The 16692-nt window shown below is 38.3% G+C and overlaps 1 protein-coding gene across 23 annotated transcripts in view; it reads left to right on the forward strand.

Moving 5' to 3' along the window:
* The window catches only part of BAZ2B (bromodomain adjacent to zinc finger domain 2B), a 343885-nt gene that overhangs the window by 14275 nt on the left and 312918 nt on the right, over positions 1–16692 (forward strand). Inside the window, exon 1 of one of the 23 annotated variants that reach the window (XM_033231357.1) lies at positions 11807–11892. The exons of the other annotated variants lie outside the window; for them this stretch is intronic. The gene's annotated coding sequence lies outside the window, so the exon portion shown is untranslated. Of the gene's footprint in view, positions 1–11806; positions 11893–16692 lie in introns of those variants that run through there. 23 annotated transcript variants of the gene reach the window in all.

Consider the following 16692-nt stretch of genomic DNA (forward strand, 5'->3'; position numbering starts at 1 on the left):
ATATAATTCAGAGATTCTGTGAGAAATGGGAAGAAATGGGTTCCAGACCCATGTTAGACTGATTATCATGAACTGGAATGAGGGATACTCTTTTATTGTAACTAGAGGGAAAGAAAAAATGTGGGAATGCATAGTGGTGAAATTGGAGCTTAAGGAAAGAAATTTCAGAGAGTTCTAGTTCCAAATGTTAGTACTTCTTTTAACAGAAATGCCTCCTTATGGCATTTTAAATAAAACAAGTTTTAATTTCCATTTTTAAAATGTAAATTTATGTATTTTTACAAAATGGCTGTTACGTAGTTTTTGCATTCTACATTGTTTATTAGCTCTTTATTAGTTATTTGGATTATATCATGAGCATGTTTTTGTCATTAAGTATTTTAAAAGACTGCATAATAATTTATCCTATCTTAGGACATGTAAGTTTTTTTGCTTTTGTTTTTATTTTTTTTGAGATGGAGTCTCGCTCTGTTGCCTAGGCTGGAGTGTAATGGCACGATATCGGCTCACTGCAACCTCCGCCTCCCGGGTTCGAGCAATTCCCCTGCCTCAGCCTTGTGAGTAGCTGGGACTACAGGCACATGCCACCACGCCCGGCTAATTTTTGTATTTTTATTAGACATTGTGTTTCACTGTATTGTCCTGGCTGGTCTTGAACTCCCAGCCTCAAGCAGTCCACCCTCCTCAGCCTTCCAAAGTATTGGGATTATAGATGTGAGCCACCGTGCCTAGCCTCATTATATGTTATTATATGATGGGATGAAATAACATCAAACATCCCTCAGCTTTTTTTATTCTAAGTTATTTCTGTAGGATTCATTCTTAGCGATTGAATTGCTAGGTCAAAGAATATGAATATTTTATATATAGTGGTATTCTGGAAAATATTAACTGGTTTGTATATGTGGCAAAGAGAACCTTGATTTGTAGTGTCTACTCTTTTCCTGTGTAAATACTGCCACCATGGCCTGTTTCAATCCTACAACTTAATACAACTGAACAAAGTTGAGAAATGTAGTTGTACAATCATTATATAGTGTTTTCATCATAATCATACTATAGATGTAAAATAACTTCCTACAGCATAAATAATAAAATGTAAAATAATTAGGAAGTGATGTTTTGAGTATTTATTACCCTATTATAATTTATTGACTGTAAGTTTATATAATTTAATTAATAATGATTGTTTTTAACAACTAGATTGCAAGAATTCCCGAGGATTAACAGTTGACTCTTGTGAGCCACTGTGAGCAAGCTCTAGCATACCAATGCTAGGTTATCTTTTTTAGTTCTCCTCTTCCTGTTTCTTACTCCCATTTGTGATATGTATGGTGGAATTTTTTACTGCTAGATTGTTGTTTCCAATATAGCGATAAATATGGGTATAGAAGACCAGTGTATCATTTTTTTCACTTATGGCTCCTAGGTTTGTCTTGCTTTAAACTGAAATCTTTATGCATGATGGAGTCTGTTTAAGTGAAAGAAGTGAAGTTTAGATTCCCAACTTATTTTTTTCCAAAAGACTCCAGTTTTCCCCAAAACATCCTACTGACTGTTGATTGAACTACTCAACTCTTATGGTTTTTAATAATCTTTCAGTTGATTTTCTAGGGTTTTCTAGATATATAATCATATACAAATAAAGGTAATTTTGCTGCCTTCAGTATTTGTAACTTTATTGTATAAAGAATGAAATTAAGCTGACTACTATTTGCAATGTGTTGGTAACATTGGGCACTCTTATCTTTTCCTGACTTTGGAAATGATTCTAGTACTTAATCTTTTTTTATGATATTACCTTTTGGTTTGTTATATGTATTTTTAAAGATCATGTTAAGCAAGCATGCATCTATTTCTATCTTGTTGTTTTTTTTTTTTTTGAGACAGAGTTTTTCTCCTGTTGCCCAGGCTGGAGTACAATGGCACAATCTCAGCTCACTGCAACCTCTGCCTCCCAGGTTCAGGCGATTCTCCTGCCTCAGCCTCCCAAGTAGCTGGAATTACAGGCACCTGCCACCACAGCTGGCTAATTTTTGTATTGTTTGTAGAGGCGGGGTTTTACCATGTTGAACTCCTGACCTCGTGATCCACCCGCCTCGGCCTCCCAAAGTGCTCGGACTACAGGCATGAGCCACTGTGCCCAGCCTTTTTTTTTTATTTTTCTTCTTTTGAGACAGGGTCTCACTCTGTCACCCATTCTGGAGTGCAGTGGCACAGTCTCGGCTCACTGAAGCCTTGACCTCCCGGGTGCAAGTGATTCTGCAGACTTTTTAAATCAGGAAAGGAAGTTGAATTTTATTAAATGCTTGGGAAACATGGTAATGCTTGTTTACCTCAGTGTTGTTAAAGGGTTTTTTTTGTTCCTTGTTTTATGATTTGTGCTACAGGTACAGATGTTGATCATTTTAAATATTTGGAATAAAGGGCAAGAAGAGCTAGGCAACAGGAAGTATAGTTTCCATATATTTTTTCCTAGAACTTTTTCTCTGAGTCTGTTGAGATCTTTGCTGTTGTTCTGTATGTGAGGGTGGAACTCTGATTTTAGCAGTTTCCCTGCTTTAAGGAGAACTTGGCACACCTGAAGATGTGAGTGGGAGGAGGGAGAGAATGACTCTCTGTAATCCTGTGGATTCTGAGTTTTGTTTGATGAGTCAGAGCTTTTGTCTGCTTAGTCAGATTTGATCCTCACCTTCAAAGCTGTCTCCTCAACCCTAATGAAAGGTTGAGAAAAATAAAAACGATGAGGCCGAAGAAGTAGCTCTATTATTTTCTGCTCTGCGAACATGTGATTCTCCACTTCTCTTTATAGGCCCCCCATGATTCTAAACGTCAGCTATGAAAGTTATGCATTAGGACATTTCTGAATATTCTCTTACTAAATTGTGAACTTTGCCCTCTTAGGGCATATGCTTATAGAATCAGTGTTATTAAAATAGTACTGATATTTTCCCTGGTTCCCACACTAATTTTGGTCCTTTTTGCCCTGTTTGGTGGATTTCGGGACAGGGTCATGTGAATGTATGTTATTCAGATTTTAAAGGCTCTTTTCACATATCCATAAAAATCCCCCTCAAATGAATTAGTATCATTTTGTATACTCTTGCAATTGGAAGTTGAGAATATTTTTTCATATTTTTAACAGTGGGAATATTAATTTATATATTCTTGATTGTTATGGATAATCATATATGCCTCAATTTGTTAGGGAATTATATTTGTTTCTGAATTGTTTGGCAGGAATGGTTCTGGTAAGATTTTTGGAGCAATGTGATCATATAATTATCTTAAAGATTTTTCTTGATCCCCCCCAAAAGGCTGGTCTCATTATGAGGTATGGCTTATTTACATAGGTGTGCAAAAATATTAATTAACCATATAGGCTTCCTTGAGTTAACTTGTGCATATCTTGAGCCTATGCACTATATACAACTACTAAAGCTACAAAATTAACTTTGTAACTTTTTCTAAGGAATCTGAGCTAGGACATTTAAAAATTACTGATGTTTCCTCTACTCAGGCTAGAAAGCAAGCCTGGGACATTCTACCAGATTTTACCTACTATAGTACCTCCAACTATCCCTCAGATTTCTGTTTTTTAATTTTAATTTTTTTTTGAGGTGGAGTCTCACTCTGTTGCCCAGGCTGGAGTACAGTGGCGCGATCTCGGTTCACTGCAAACTCCACCTCTTGGGTTCACGCCATTCTCCTGCCTCTGCCCCCTGAGTAGCTGGGACTATAGGCTCCCGCTACCACGCCCGGCTAATTTTTTGTATTTTTAGTAGAGATGGAGTTTCACTGTGTTAGCCAGGATGGCCTTGATCTGCTGACCTTGTGATCCGCCCGCCTTGGCCTCCCAGAGTGCTGGGATTACAGGCATGAGCCACTGTGTGTGGCCCCAGATTTCTTTTTTCATTTTTTTTTTTTTTGAGACAGAGTTTCCCTCTTGTTGCCCAGGCTGGAGTGCCATGGCGCAATCTCGGCTCACGGCAACGTCCACCTCCTAGGTTCAAGCGATTCTCCTGCCTCAGCCTCCCAAGTAGCTGGGATTACAGGCATGAACCGCCACGCCCGGCTAAATTTGTATTTTTAGTAGAGACAGGGTTTCTCCATGTTGGTCAGGCTGGTCTCAAACTCCCAGCCTCAGGTAATCCACCTGTCTCAGCCTCGCAACATGATGGGATTACAGGCTTGAGCCACCATGCTCAGCAGTCCCTCAGATTTCTTAAGTTTGTGGCCTGCCAGGAAGTGATCTTCCTTATCGCTTAAAAGGCTGAGCTCCTGTAAGACAGGGACCAGGCTAGTTTTCCAGGGAGGGCTCGTAAAGTCAACATTAGTTCCTTAAAAGTAACTTGTTATACCTGTTTAAGTGAGCATAGTTCAAATATGACACTCTAGGTAAAATGTCAGTTTCTCAATAGGTTGAGTAGCTGGGATTACAGGCGTGTGCCACCAAGACCAGCTAATTTTTTGTATTTTTAGTAGAGACGGGGTTTCACCATGTTGGCCAGGCTGGTCCTTAAGTGATCCTCCCTCCCTGGCCTCCCAAAGTGCTAGAATTACAGGCATGAGCCACCACATTTGATTAACAGCTATATTTTATTTTTTATTTATTTTTGAGACAGAGTCTCACTTTTGCCACCACACCCAGTTAACAGCTATAGTTTATTTATTTATTTATTTATTTATGTGACAGAGTCTAACTCTTGTCTCCCTGGCTGGAATGCAGTGGCTCAGTCTCGGCTCACTGCAACCTCTGCCTCCTGGGTTCAAGCGATTCTCCTCCCTCAGCCTCCCGAGTAGCTGAGATTACAGATGCCTGGCTAATTTTTGTATTTTTAATAGAGACAGGGCTTCACCATGTTGGCCAGGCTGGTCTGTTTTACCAGGCTGGTCTCAAACTCCTGACCTTGTAATCCACCCACCTCGGCTTCCCAAAGTGTTGGGATTACAGGTGTGAGCCACCACACCCGCCCGTAGTTATTTCTTGAGTTTTCGATCAGTATTTCCCCCGAAAGTAAAATTATAATGGACAGTAAAGACATTGATACATTCCCAGGGATTTCTCATAAAACATAAGTTTTCTGAAATATTTGTACTAATAACTTGTTATCTGTATAATATTAACCTAGGAAAAGCTAAATATCTCTTTTGATTTCACACTTTTCCCATGGAGTTCTTGTGAGAGTAATATGTCAAGTAAACCCAATTCTTTCCAGCAACTCTTTTTTTTATGAGGTGAAAGAGTAAGTCGGCCAGGCGCAGTGGCTCACGCCTGTTGTCCCAGCACTTTGGGAGGCTGAGTCAGGCGGATCACAAGGTCAGGAGTTCAAGACCAGCCTGGCCAATATGGTGAAACCTTGTCTCTACAAAAACGAGCTGGGCGTAGTGGTAGGCACCTGTAATGCCAGCTACTCGGGAGGCTGAGGCAGGAGAATTGCTTGAACCCGGGAGGTGGAGATTGCAGTGAGCGGAGATCGTGCCACTGGACTCCAGCCTAAGCGACACAGCAAGACTCCATCTCAGGAAAAAAAAAAAAAAAAAGGTCTTTGTGGTCTTATTGAGGCACACTGGGAAATCTCAAAGATAGTTTGGTGTATTTAGTGTATTGTGAAAGTTTTATTTTATTTTTCTATATTTAGGATCTGATTGGGGGAACACAAATAGAGAGTTGTTAGGATATTTGGGGTTTGATTGAGATAGAGTCGTAGCTGCCTGAGAAAGAAGCTTTGGTTACTTATTTAATCAGAGTAACAATAAAACATAGACAGGAAAGCCTGGCTGGATGAGGTGGCTCACTCCTGTAATCCCATTACTTTGGGAGGCCAAAGCGGGAGGATCACCTGAGGGTGTGGTGGCACATGCCTGAAATCCCAACTACTTGGGATGCTGAGGCAGGAGAATCGCTTGAACCTGCAAGGCGAAGGTTGCATTGAGCTGACATCGTGTCGCTGCACTCCACTGGGCAACGGAGCAAGACTCCATCTCAAAAAAAAATTGAAAAGGTAAGACCTTACCTGTTTCATACCTGAGGAGGAACCTATTCATTTTTTTTTCTTTAGGTGATCAAGGACGTAATGAACTCAGCATAAGCACAGAAAATTATTCTGTTAGGATACAGGATTTCTTCAATTTAGGTACTTTACACAGAAGGTATAGAATAGCCTTTCACATTGAAGATGAAGGAATTAACTAGTATTCTAAGGAAGCAAGTCCATCAATGTTGAGTGAAATTTTCTAAAATTTAAAATGTTTCGAACATTTTAAATACTCAAACAAATCAGCAAGAAAAAAAAAACAGTCCCATCAAAAAGTGGGCTAAGGACATGAGTAGACAGTTCTCAAAAGAAGATACACAAATGTCCAACAAACAAGAAAAAAATGCTCAACAGCACTATTGATTAGGGAAATGCAAATCAAAACCACAATGCGATACCACTTTACTCATGCAAGAATGGCCATAATCAAAAAGCCAAAAAATAATAGATGTTGGCTTGGATGTGGTGAACGGTGAACACTTATACACTGTTGTAGGAATGTCAACTAGTACAACCACTATGGAAAACAGTGTGGAGATTCCTTAAAGAACTAAAAGTAGAACAATCGTTTGATCAGCAATCCCACTACTGGGTATCTACCCAGAAGAAAAGAAGTCATCATATGAAAAAGATATTAATTAATGGGGTTTGCAGCAACTTGGATAAAATGGGAGACTATTATTCTAAGTGAAGTAACTCAGGAATGGAAAACCAAACACTGTATGTTCTCGTAAGTGGAAGCTAAGCTATGATACGAGGATGCAAAGGCATAAGAATAACACAGTGGACTTTGGGGATTCAGGGGGAAAGGGTGGGAAGGGGGGCTGAGGGATAAAAGACTACAAATTGTGTGCAGTGTATACTGCTCAGGTGATGGGTGCACCAAAATTTCACAGATCACCACTCAGGTAACCAAACCCCACCTATTCCCCAATACCGTATAGAAATAAAAAATTTAAAAATATAAAAACAATGGAGAAAGAACAAAAATAAAATGTTTGGTAGCTTCTTTTCTATGTTAGCTGTTATAAATCAAGACAAAATTTACTTTCTAGGTTAGGTCCTTCATTGTCTTTTATATTCTTGAACAAACACATTTAGAGCAGTGCTTCTCTCTAACGGGATCTGTGGTGTCACACATATTTTTATAAAACTAAAATTTGCTAATATGCAATATATTAATCATTGTTGTCTTCAAATGAAACAGTAAATAAGCACTTAAAAATATGTCTCAGTCTTAATTTCCAATATGGCAAACATCAAGAGTTACAACCTATGTAAAATAAAAACTCTTTTGGAGTCTTCAACAAGTCCTAAGAGTATAAAGAGGCCGGGAGACTAAACTGCACAAAAATCCCTTCTTTAGAACAACACTACTCCTTTTTCTTGAAAATAAATGCACACTCCGAGCTGTGATTCCGTGTCACTATTGCTCCTGGTATAGTCTGTTAAAAGAAAGACTTCAGCCAAATTAAGTGTTTAATTGAGCAAAGAACAATTCACGAATCAAGCAGCCTCCCGAGCCAGAGTAGACTCAGAGACTCCAGCATAGTGAAGTGGTGGAAGAAGATTTATGGACAGAAAAAGGAAGTGACATACAGAAAACAGAAGTGAGGTACAGAAATAGCTGCATTGGTAACAGCTTGGTGTTTGCCTTAGTTGAACACAATTGGAACAATTGGCCACATTTGATTTGCCAAAACTGGGTGACTGGCACAAAAGTGGGCTTTGAACTGTTTATACCTCCACTTGTTAGATATAGTTCAGGATGTATAGAGAAACCTTTAGGCTGAACTTAAAATATGTAAGGAGGCAGCTTTAGGCTAAACTTATGTAACAAATCTCAGCGAATCATATTAGTTGTAACTTTTAGTCAAAGTGACTAATTTCTGTTTTACAGAGAAAAGTTGGAGATGAATAATTGAGAACTGTGTCATATACCAGCATTTTAGCAGGCGAGTAGAGTTCATGAGCACACACAACACCACTTTTTACAGCACACATATCTCTTTTTCACCTCTTAAAGTGGCAAAAATTGACACTTCCACTAACATGACCTAAAACAGCTTGTCATTAGTATATAAAAACAAGAAACAAAAGTGTATATTTAGCCTGTAATCCCAGCACTTTGGGCGGTTGAGGTGGGCAGATCACCTGAGGTCAGGAGTTTGAGACCAGCTTGACCAACATGGAGAAACCCGATCTCTACTAAAAATACAAAATTAACCAGGTATGGTGGCGCATGCCTGTGATCCCAGCTACTCAGAAGGATGAGGCAGGAGAATCGCGTGAACCCAGGAGTTGGAGGTTGCGGGGAGCCAAGATCATGCCATTGCACTCCAGCCTGGGCAACGAGCAAAACTCTGTTTAAGAAAACAACAAAAAAAAAAGTGTATGTTTAAAATGATGCATAGTAATCAATGTTTCAGTATTTTATCTTAATTAGAAGTTATTATGCACTGAATAATTATTTCATATCAGTCCAAGGTTTTAGGTTACCTAAAGATCTGAAAATTATCTTCAAGCCGCCAGGCTACAAAATATACTTATTGTTGAAATAAAAATTTGTCGGGGCATGCCCGGTGGCTTGGGCCTGTAATCCCAGCACTTTGGGAGGCTAAGGCAAGCAAATAGCTTGAGGTTAGGAGTTTGAGACCAGCCTGGGCAACATGGTGAAACCCTATCTCTACAAAAACTAAGAAAAATGCACCGGGTATGGTGGCATGCACTTGTAGTCCTAGCTGCTTGGGAGACTGAGCTAGGAGGATCCCTTGAGCCTGGGAGGTGGAGGCTGCAGCACATCATATTCACACCACTGCACTCCATCTTGGGCAACAAAGCAAGATTACATGTCAAAAAATAAAACCTGTCAAAATAGTGATTCAATTTACATGAACATGGGAATTTATCTGTTTCATGTTGTAAACATATAGGATTAATCCTAGCTTGTCTGATTGGTTAAAGCCATAAATTTTTAAAATTTGAATTTATTAAATTAGTCCCATTTGCGAAAGATTTACCTTTCTTTTGTAAACTTGGGTTATTAAGATCTTAAAAACTAAAATACTTAGTTTTTCTAATTATTTTTTGTTTTTTAATGCACATGCAGAATATTAGAAGTTCAGTGTTTTTATTGTCTGAGAATTTAGTTCAAAGAGAATTGAAAGGCCTGCAAATGGATAGTGGTGGAGGTTGCACACTGTTGTGAATGCACTTCATGCCAGCTAATTGTACACTTAAAAATGGTTAAAGAATGTGCCCGATCTCTAATCTCTAAAGCAAAGCAGGGACAGGCCTGGTTAGTACTTGGATAGGAGAATGTAGGCTTTTTAAAAAACTGGCAAAAATGGCAAATGTTATATTACAGTAGTCCCTGCCTTGTCCCCGAGGAGATACGTTCCAAGACACTCAGTGGTTGCTGCCCAACCCCCAGTGGATGACTACGTTTTGTCAATCTAATAACTAGACAACTATGAGATGACTTAACAGGCAGGTAGCGTTTATAGAGTGGATATGCTGGACAAAGGGATGATTTGTGTCCCAGGCAGGATGGAGGGGGAAGGCATGAAATTTCATTATGCTACTCAAAATGGCACACAATTTAAAACTTGTGAATTGTTAATTCCTAAAATTTTCCTTTTATTATTTTTGGACGTTGGCCAACTGCTCATAACTGAAACCTCACAGTAAAAACATGGATAAGTGGGGATACTGGTATGTGTATTTTACCATGAAAAACAACCCCCAAAACAATTCTGAAAGGGACAGATAACTTGATATGATGCCCTAGATAGGACATAATCTTTTTTTTTCCCTTTGTTAAAGTCTTCCATAATTTTTCCTTGCAGGAACATTATTGTAAGAGGGGTAAGATTTCAACTGATAGAATACATAGAAGTACATTCCAGATTCTACAAAGGTAAAATACAGAGATTTGGCCAAAGTTTGCATGATCAAAGGTGGGAATATAGATTTTGGCCATACTCTTTGTTCTCTGATGGCACAGATTAGCATATCATATGTTTTATTAAGTGAACATGTATTTTCTTTTTATTACTTTAGTTGTCATATGGAGTTGGGGGCCTAAATTTTTGTTTCCCTTGGCAGTAGAGTAAGTCTATTTGGCATGAGTTTTGGCCAAACTGCGTCACACATCTTAAGGCTTTGCTTAGTCATTTATTTACTAAGTATCTTCTCCAGGCAAGGAACTCAGTGTTGGGGTGAGAGGGAATAAAGAGATGAATAAGATACTTTATTAATTTATCTAATTCTGTTTAGCAAATATTTCAAAACTTAACAGGTTAAAACATTTGTTATTGGAGTTTCTGTAGTTCAGGAATCTGGTAGTGGCTTAGTTAGGTGGTTTTGGCTTAAGGTCTCTCAAGAGGTGGCTGTCACACTGTCAGTTGGGGCAGCAGTCATTGCAAGGCCCAACTGGGGCTAGAAGGTCTGCTTCCAAGTTCATATAGTCCTTTGCAGGCCTTTTTTCCTTATCCCTGTTCTGTTGGTGGGAGGCCTTAGTTCTTGATCACATGGTCATTTCCATGGTGCTGTGTCTGACATGACAACTTGCTTCCACCAAAGTGAGTGGATGAGATTGAGAGAGACAGTCTCTTTTGAGAATGGGAATGTTGTGAGAGAGGAAAGAAGATAATTTTGAATATAAAGCAACTTGGAAAAGAACAAGCAGTTTTAAAAATCTGTTAAAGTCATGATATTGGGCCAGGTGCAGTGGCTCACGCCTGTAATCCCAGCACTGGGAAACTGAGGCAGGAGAATGGCTTAAGCCTAGGAGTTTAAGACCAGCCTAGGCAATATAGCAAGACCCTGTCTCTAAAAGTAAATAAATAAATGAATAAATAAAATTCATGATATTGAATATTTACAGACTTAACATGATCCCAGAATTAGTAAATCTACTGAGGAAATGTCCATTCCAGACACATTGTATGTAATTTATTTTGATACACAGTATATATATGTGGAAGATTCATATTAACAGATGGGTTTATTTCTTTTTTTTTCTTTTTCTTTGTTTTTTTGTTTGTTTGAGACAGTGTCTCACTCTGTTGCCCAGGCTGGAGTTTGGTGGTGCAAACATGGCTCACTGCAGCCTCAACCTTCCAGGCTCAGCAGATCCTCACACCTCAACCTCCTGAGTAGCTGGGAATACAGGCACCCACCATCATGCCTGGCTAATTTTAATAATTTTTGTAGAGATAGCGTCTTGCCTTGTTGCCCAGCCTGGTCTCGAACTTAAATGTAGCTGCTTTGCTTAGCTTAAAGGGCCATGTTAGAATCAATTATTTTAAAGGAAGTAAGAGTTTAAAGTGAATTCCTAATTAGGATCACAAAATATGATAGAATATTTTTTAAAAAGCATTACTTCAAGTACTGTGATTTTTACTAGAAAATGAATCTGGACATTTGGTGATTTCTGGTTTTGTTTTTTGGGTTTTGGGCCACCCATAGTAAGAGTGGAATCAAATTTCTAGAAAAGTTATCAGTAAAATTTAAATCTGTTTTCATGAAAACAATCAAGGAAAAATATTGGAATGGCAAGGTCCTCCCTTTGAGTATTTTTAAGGTTGTATGAACTGCAATTTCCTTCTTTTTAAAAATATTTTATTTTATTTTCTTAAAATTAAATTACTGTATATGCCATTCAATACTTTGACTCTCCCCACTTAGCTGTTATCTGAAAGTGGTTCCTTCTGTTTTCCTTATCCTACCTTTGTTGCCATAGAAACAGAAGTAGACTGGGGAACTGGCAAGAAACCCAGCAACTGAAATTAATGAGATAACTCTTCACCTGTACTTGCCATGTCCCATTACAACTCCTGTTCTGATGGAAGTAAGTGTGTAATGAAAGCCTGTTGATCAGAAAAAAAAAGTCTGGAACTTAATTTTAATTTGCTTCAGAGTTGTTCACTTGCCTAGAAAGCTTTTAGGAAAGAGCTCTTTTAATAGTTGGAAAAGAACTTTTCATTTCTTTTTTTTTTTTTTTTTTTTTTTTTTTTTTTTTTTTTTTTGAGACGGAGTCTTGCTCTGTCGCCCGGTCTGGAGTGCAGTGGCCGGATCTCAGCTCACTGCAAGCTCCGCCTCCCGGGTTCACGCCATTCTCCTGCCTCAGCCTCCCGAGTAGCTGGGACCACAGGCGCCTGCCACCTCGCCCGGCTAGTTTTTTGTATTTTTAGTAGAGACGGGGTTTCACCGTGTTAGCCAGGATGGTCTCGATCTCCTGACCTCGTGATCCGCCCGTCTCGGCCTCCCAAAGTGCTGGGATTACAGGCTTGAGCCACCGCGCCCGGCCGAGAACTTTTCATTTCTATGTAATGGTTATACTTTTAAATATTTATAATGTGATTTTTATTCATAAGCAGTAACATCTACTTTTTAGGCAATGAGATTTGATATTATTTCATGTCAGTCCACTGTGGACAAAATGTTTTCACAGATACTACTTAAGTGAACCTAAAAACAGAGATATAGATCTTATAATCTGATAAGAATGCATTAAAATACTATTAAATGTAAGCAGATTTAATGTTACATGTTTATCAACTCAAGAAATGTTTAAAAATAAAAATTTTAAATGTAAAAATGATTTTTAAAGGCTAGTTAGAAGCCTTTTAAAAGTGCTGTTTTACACTTTTTATTTTCCTCTTGAAATGTAAGTAAATCTGATAAAGTCCAGACTGTGAATAGAAGAAGTATTAGAGATTGCTAAAAATTTGCTTCTTTCCATTTCACCATGCCCTGCTGCCATTTTTGCAATTAGGGAATAGCATACCTTTTTGAAATTATTTTGCTTTGAGACCCTGAGTTAAAGCATCTTTTCACTGATTGTTACCTTTAAAATTTTCAATTCTTATATCTAATCTATTCCCGTATATGTTTGTTTGTTTGTTTGTTTATTTATTTTTAATCGGACTTTCGCTCTTTCTCCCAGACTGGAGTGAAGTCACATGATCTTGTCTCACTGCATCGTCCGCCCCTGGGTTCAAGCAATTCTCCTGCCTCAGCCTCTCTAGTAGCTGGGATTTATAGGCGCCCACCACCATGTCTGGCTAAGTTTTTGTATTTTTAGTAGAGATGGGATTTCACCATGTTGGCCAGGCTGGTGTTGAACTCCTGGCCTCAGGTAATCCACCCACCTTGGCCTCCCAAAGTGCTAGGATTACAGGCGTGAGCCACCGCACTTGGCCTATTTTTGAGGAGTTTTTACTTGTTTTTCGTTTTTGTTTTTTTCGAGTGGATGATTAACAATAGCCAGTTCTTGCTGGGTGGTTTGTTGTTGTTCGTTTGTTTGTTTGTTTGTTTGTTTTGAGATGGAGTCTTGCTCTTGTTGCCCAGGCTGGAGTACAGTGGCATGATCTTGGCTCACTGCAACCTCTGCCTCCCAGGTTCAAGTGATTCTCCTGCCTCAGCCTCCCAAGTAGCTGGGATTACAGGTGCCTGCCACCATGCCTGGCTAATTTTTGCATTTTTAGTAGAGATGGGATTTTACCACATTGGTCAGGCTGGTCTCGAACTCCTGACCTCAAATGATCTGCCTGCCTCGGCCTGCCAAAGTGCTGGGATCACAGGCGTGAACCATCGGGCCTGGCCTTGCTGGGTATCCTTAAATCTGGTTGACTTAAAGATTTGGGAAATTCTTCTTAGACTACATTATGTTAGACTCCTGTCTTCTATAATGATGGTCTTAGAACTATTTTGTGTTTCCCTATCAATAAAAATGTTTTGGAGCATGGATCACCAGTATATTTGTTTATGGATTACATAAATTTACTAATATTCTAGTATTTTATGTCAGATACACACTAATAAATATAAATGAAATAGGATGAGATAAAGATTATATAAACTGTCTTAAGATATTTTGCTAATTGCAAATGCTTTATATTCTTATTAGCCAGTTTCTCAAAGTGAATTAGAAACTTAGGGTGATTGTTAACAATAATAAATAGGGTAACTCAAATAGTTTCTTCTTAAATTTATAGTTATTTTTTGGCTGAGATCATTGTTTTTTCCTCACAGTGTGGCTGATAACTAGCAGCAAAAGCGTCAGCTTTCACACTTTGTGTTACTTCTTGTGATTCCGTTAACTAGTATTATGTTTAATACATGTGTTTTTTGGAACAAATCTTTTTAAAGACCCCTCATTTTTTATGAAAGTTTGCTTAGAATAGTATAATTTATAAATCTACTTCATTATAGACCCATAAATTATGATTCTGAGCAGTGTGAGTAAGGATACCACTGTGAGTTCCTCTACAATGTGGAATTCACACTCTTCCTGCCAGGTAGGTTGGCATAAAAAGCGTAATATTCAGTCCTGTGAGTGGCAGCAGTCTTCATCCATGTGTTAAATATTAGTAGTTAGCAAACTTTTCTTGTTCTCTTAATAAAAGTTAGATTCTTTATGATTTCTTCCCACATTTTAAAAGACCATCTTGAAAATCCTGCTTTTGAATAAATTAGTTTGTTTAATTCTGGCATCTGCATATAGACTTTAGATGCCATATTTTCTTTCTGGTCCTTACTGCTTCAACCTGCCTTTAGTCTTTTTGCTTATGTATATCTCCCTAAGGTAGAGTGGCTGACTTATGTAAAATGTGTTCCCAGTATTTGAGGAAATAATTTCATATTACAATTTTTATTTTACTTACATTTTGTTTTTGTTTTAGAGACGCATGGCAAGTATTTTCTATGGAATATATGATTTATTTGTAAATAAAGTCAAAAAGAGCCACAAAGCTAATAAGCACTGGTTCTCATCTTAGGGGCTGCTTATTCACCTAGGGAGCATTTTAAAATGTGTTGTATGTTTTGGTTTGTCATAATGACTAAACCAAGCTATTGACATTGAGTCTACAGGGCCAGCAGTGCTAAACATCTGCAAAGTTTGGGATGGACCCTCCCCACTGAAGAATTGACTGCGTTGGGGAAGTAATGGACTATGGTCATATTTAAGAGGGGTGTGTGTGTGTGTGTGTGTGTGTCTGTGTCTGTCAAGATCTTACTCTGTTGCCCAGGCTGGAGTGTAGTGGCCAGTCATAGCTCACTGCAGCCTCCAACTTCTGGGCTCAAGTGGTTCTCTCACCTTGGCCTCCCAAAGTGTTGAGATTACAGGCATGAACCACTACACCCAGCCTATATCGGAGTTATTGTTGGCTGAGATGATTCACCATTAATTCATAAATATATCTTATATTGTAGATTAAAATGAAGGCTCATTTAAATATGGTTATATAATGGTAAAGTGTTATCACATTTTGTTTCATTTGGCAAGCAGGTTTTTTTTTTTTCTTTTGAGGCAGGGTCTTGATCTGTCTGTCACCCAGGCTGAAGTGCAATGGTACAATCATAGCTCACTGCAGCCTCAAACTCCAGACTCAAGCTATCCTTCTGCCTTAGCCTCCCGAGTAGATGGGACTACAGACACATGCCACCATGTTCAGCTAATTTGTGTAATTTTTAGTAGAGAGGGGGTCTCAACTGTGTTGCCCAGGCTGATCTTAACACTCCAAGGCTCAAGCAGTGCGCTCACATTGGCCTCCAAAAGTGTTAGGATTACAGGCATTACCCACTGCTCCTGGCCTTTTGTTGTTTTTTGTTTTTGCTCTTGATATATTGTATACAATTGCAGCACTGAGCAACTACTTTGGTAATTCATTTTGCTTCTTTCTGTTCGCAGACTAGTAGGGGAAAACAGTCATGTAAATAATTACTATATAGTATGATAAGTACATCCGGAGAATTAGATTTAATGTTAAAGGTAGCTCTGAGAGGGGTAAGGTTTTAGGGAGAAATGCACCAGATTGTTAAACTTTGAGGGCAAGGACTGCATCTTAAGAGTTACATATTTACAACATAGCACTGGGCCTTAAACTTGATAATTTAGTCAATAAATATTAGCTGGTTAAAAAGTTTAGATTTTAGTGAATTTTTGATGAGTGAATTGAAGTATGTCCAGATGTGCAAAGTGGGAAAGGACAGGCAGGCTTAAAGTTCAGGTATTGTAGGAAGTGCTGGCACATAACATTGGAAGGTGAGGTTTAGATAGGCAATTAAGAAAGTTGCAGGTGATAGGATATTATAAAGTTTTTCCCCCCATTTTTATGTTAAGTTATTAAAAAGGGGAAGAGACATGATTAGGTTTAGTGAGATTTAGGTTTTAGGAAGGTATGTCTATTGGCATTGTGGAAGATGTCCTTGAGGGAGGAGAGAAATGTTATTTCTTAGGTAGTGAACTCTTCAGACTTGTAAGATCTTGTAGGATCAAGCTGTTAGTGGAAAATCTAAATTTTAGCGTTTATACATCAATTTATTTTTTAGTTTTAGAGTTTATATTATGCAAACCTAAGTATATTCTATCTGGAATAATTTTAATTTTTCAATACATTTTTATTCTTTAGTTTTAAAAAAATGTTTTATGTTATTTTTAAGTAGGGACAGGATCTCATTTTGTTGCTCAGGTTGTTCTTGAACTCCTAGTCTCAAGCAGTCCTCCTGCCTCAGTCTCCCAAAGTGCTAGGATTTAAGTCTTTTAATATTCAAGATAAATAATTCATTTATATCAGTAGTGTTTGGATACAGAACAAAAGTAATAATTATTGGTCTTCCTTAAATTTTTTTTTCTGTAGTAAGA

Source organism: Trachypithecus francoisi, unplaced genomic scaffold, assembly GCF_009764315.1.
Source record: "Trachypithecus francoisi isolate TF-2019V2 unplaced genomic scaffold, Tfra_2.0 Lachesis_group13, whole genome shotgun sequence".
Lineage (NCBI taxonomy): Eukaryota > Metazoa > Chordata > Mammalia > Primates > Cercopithecidae > Trachypithecus > Trachypithecus francoisi.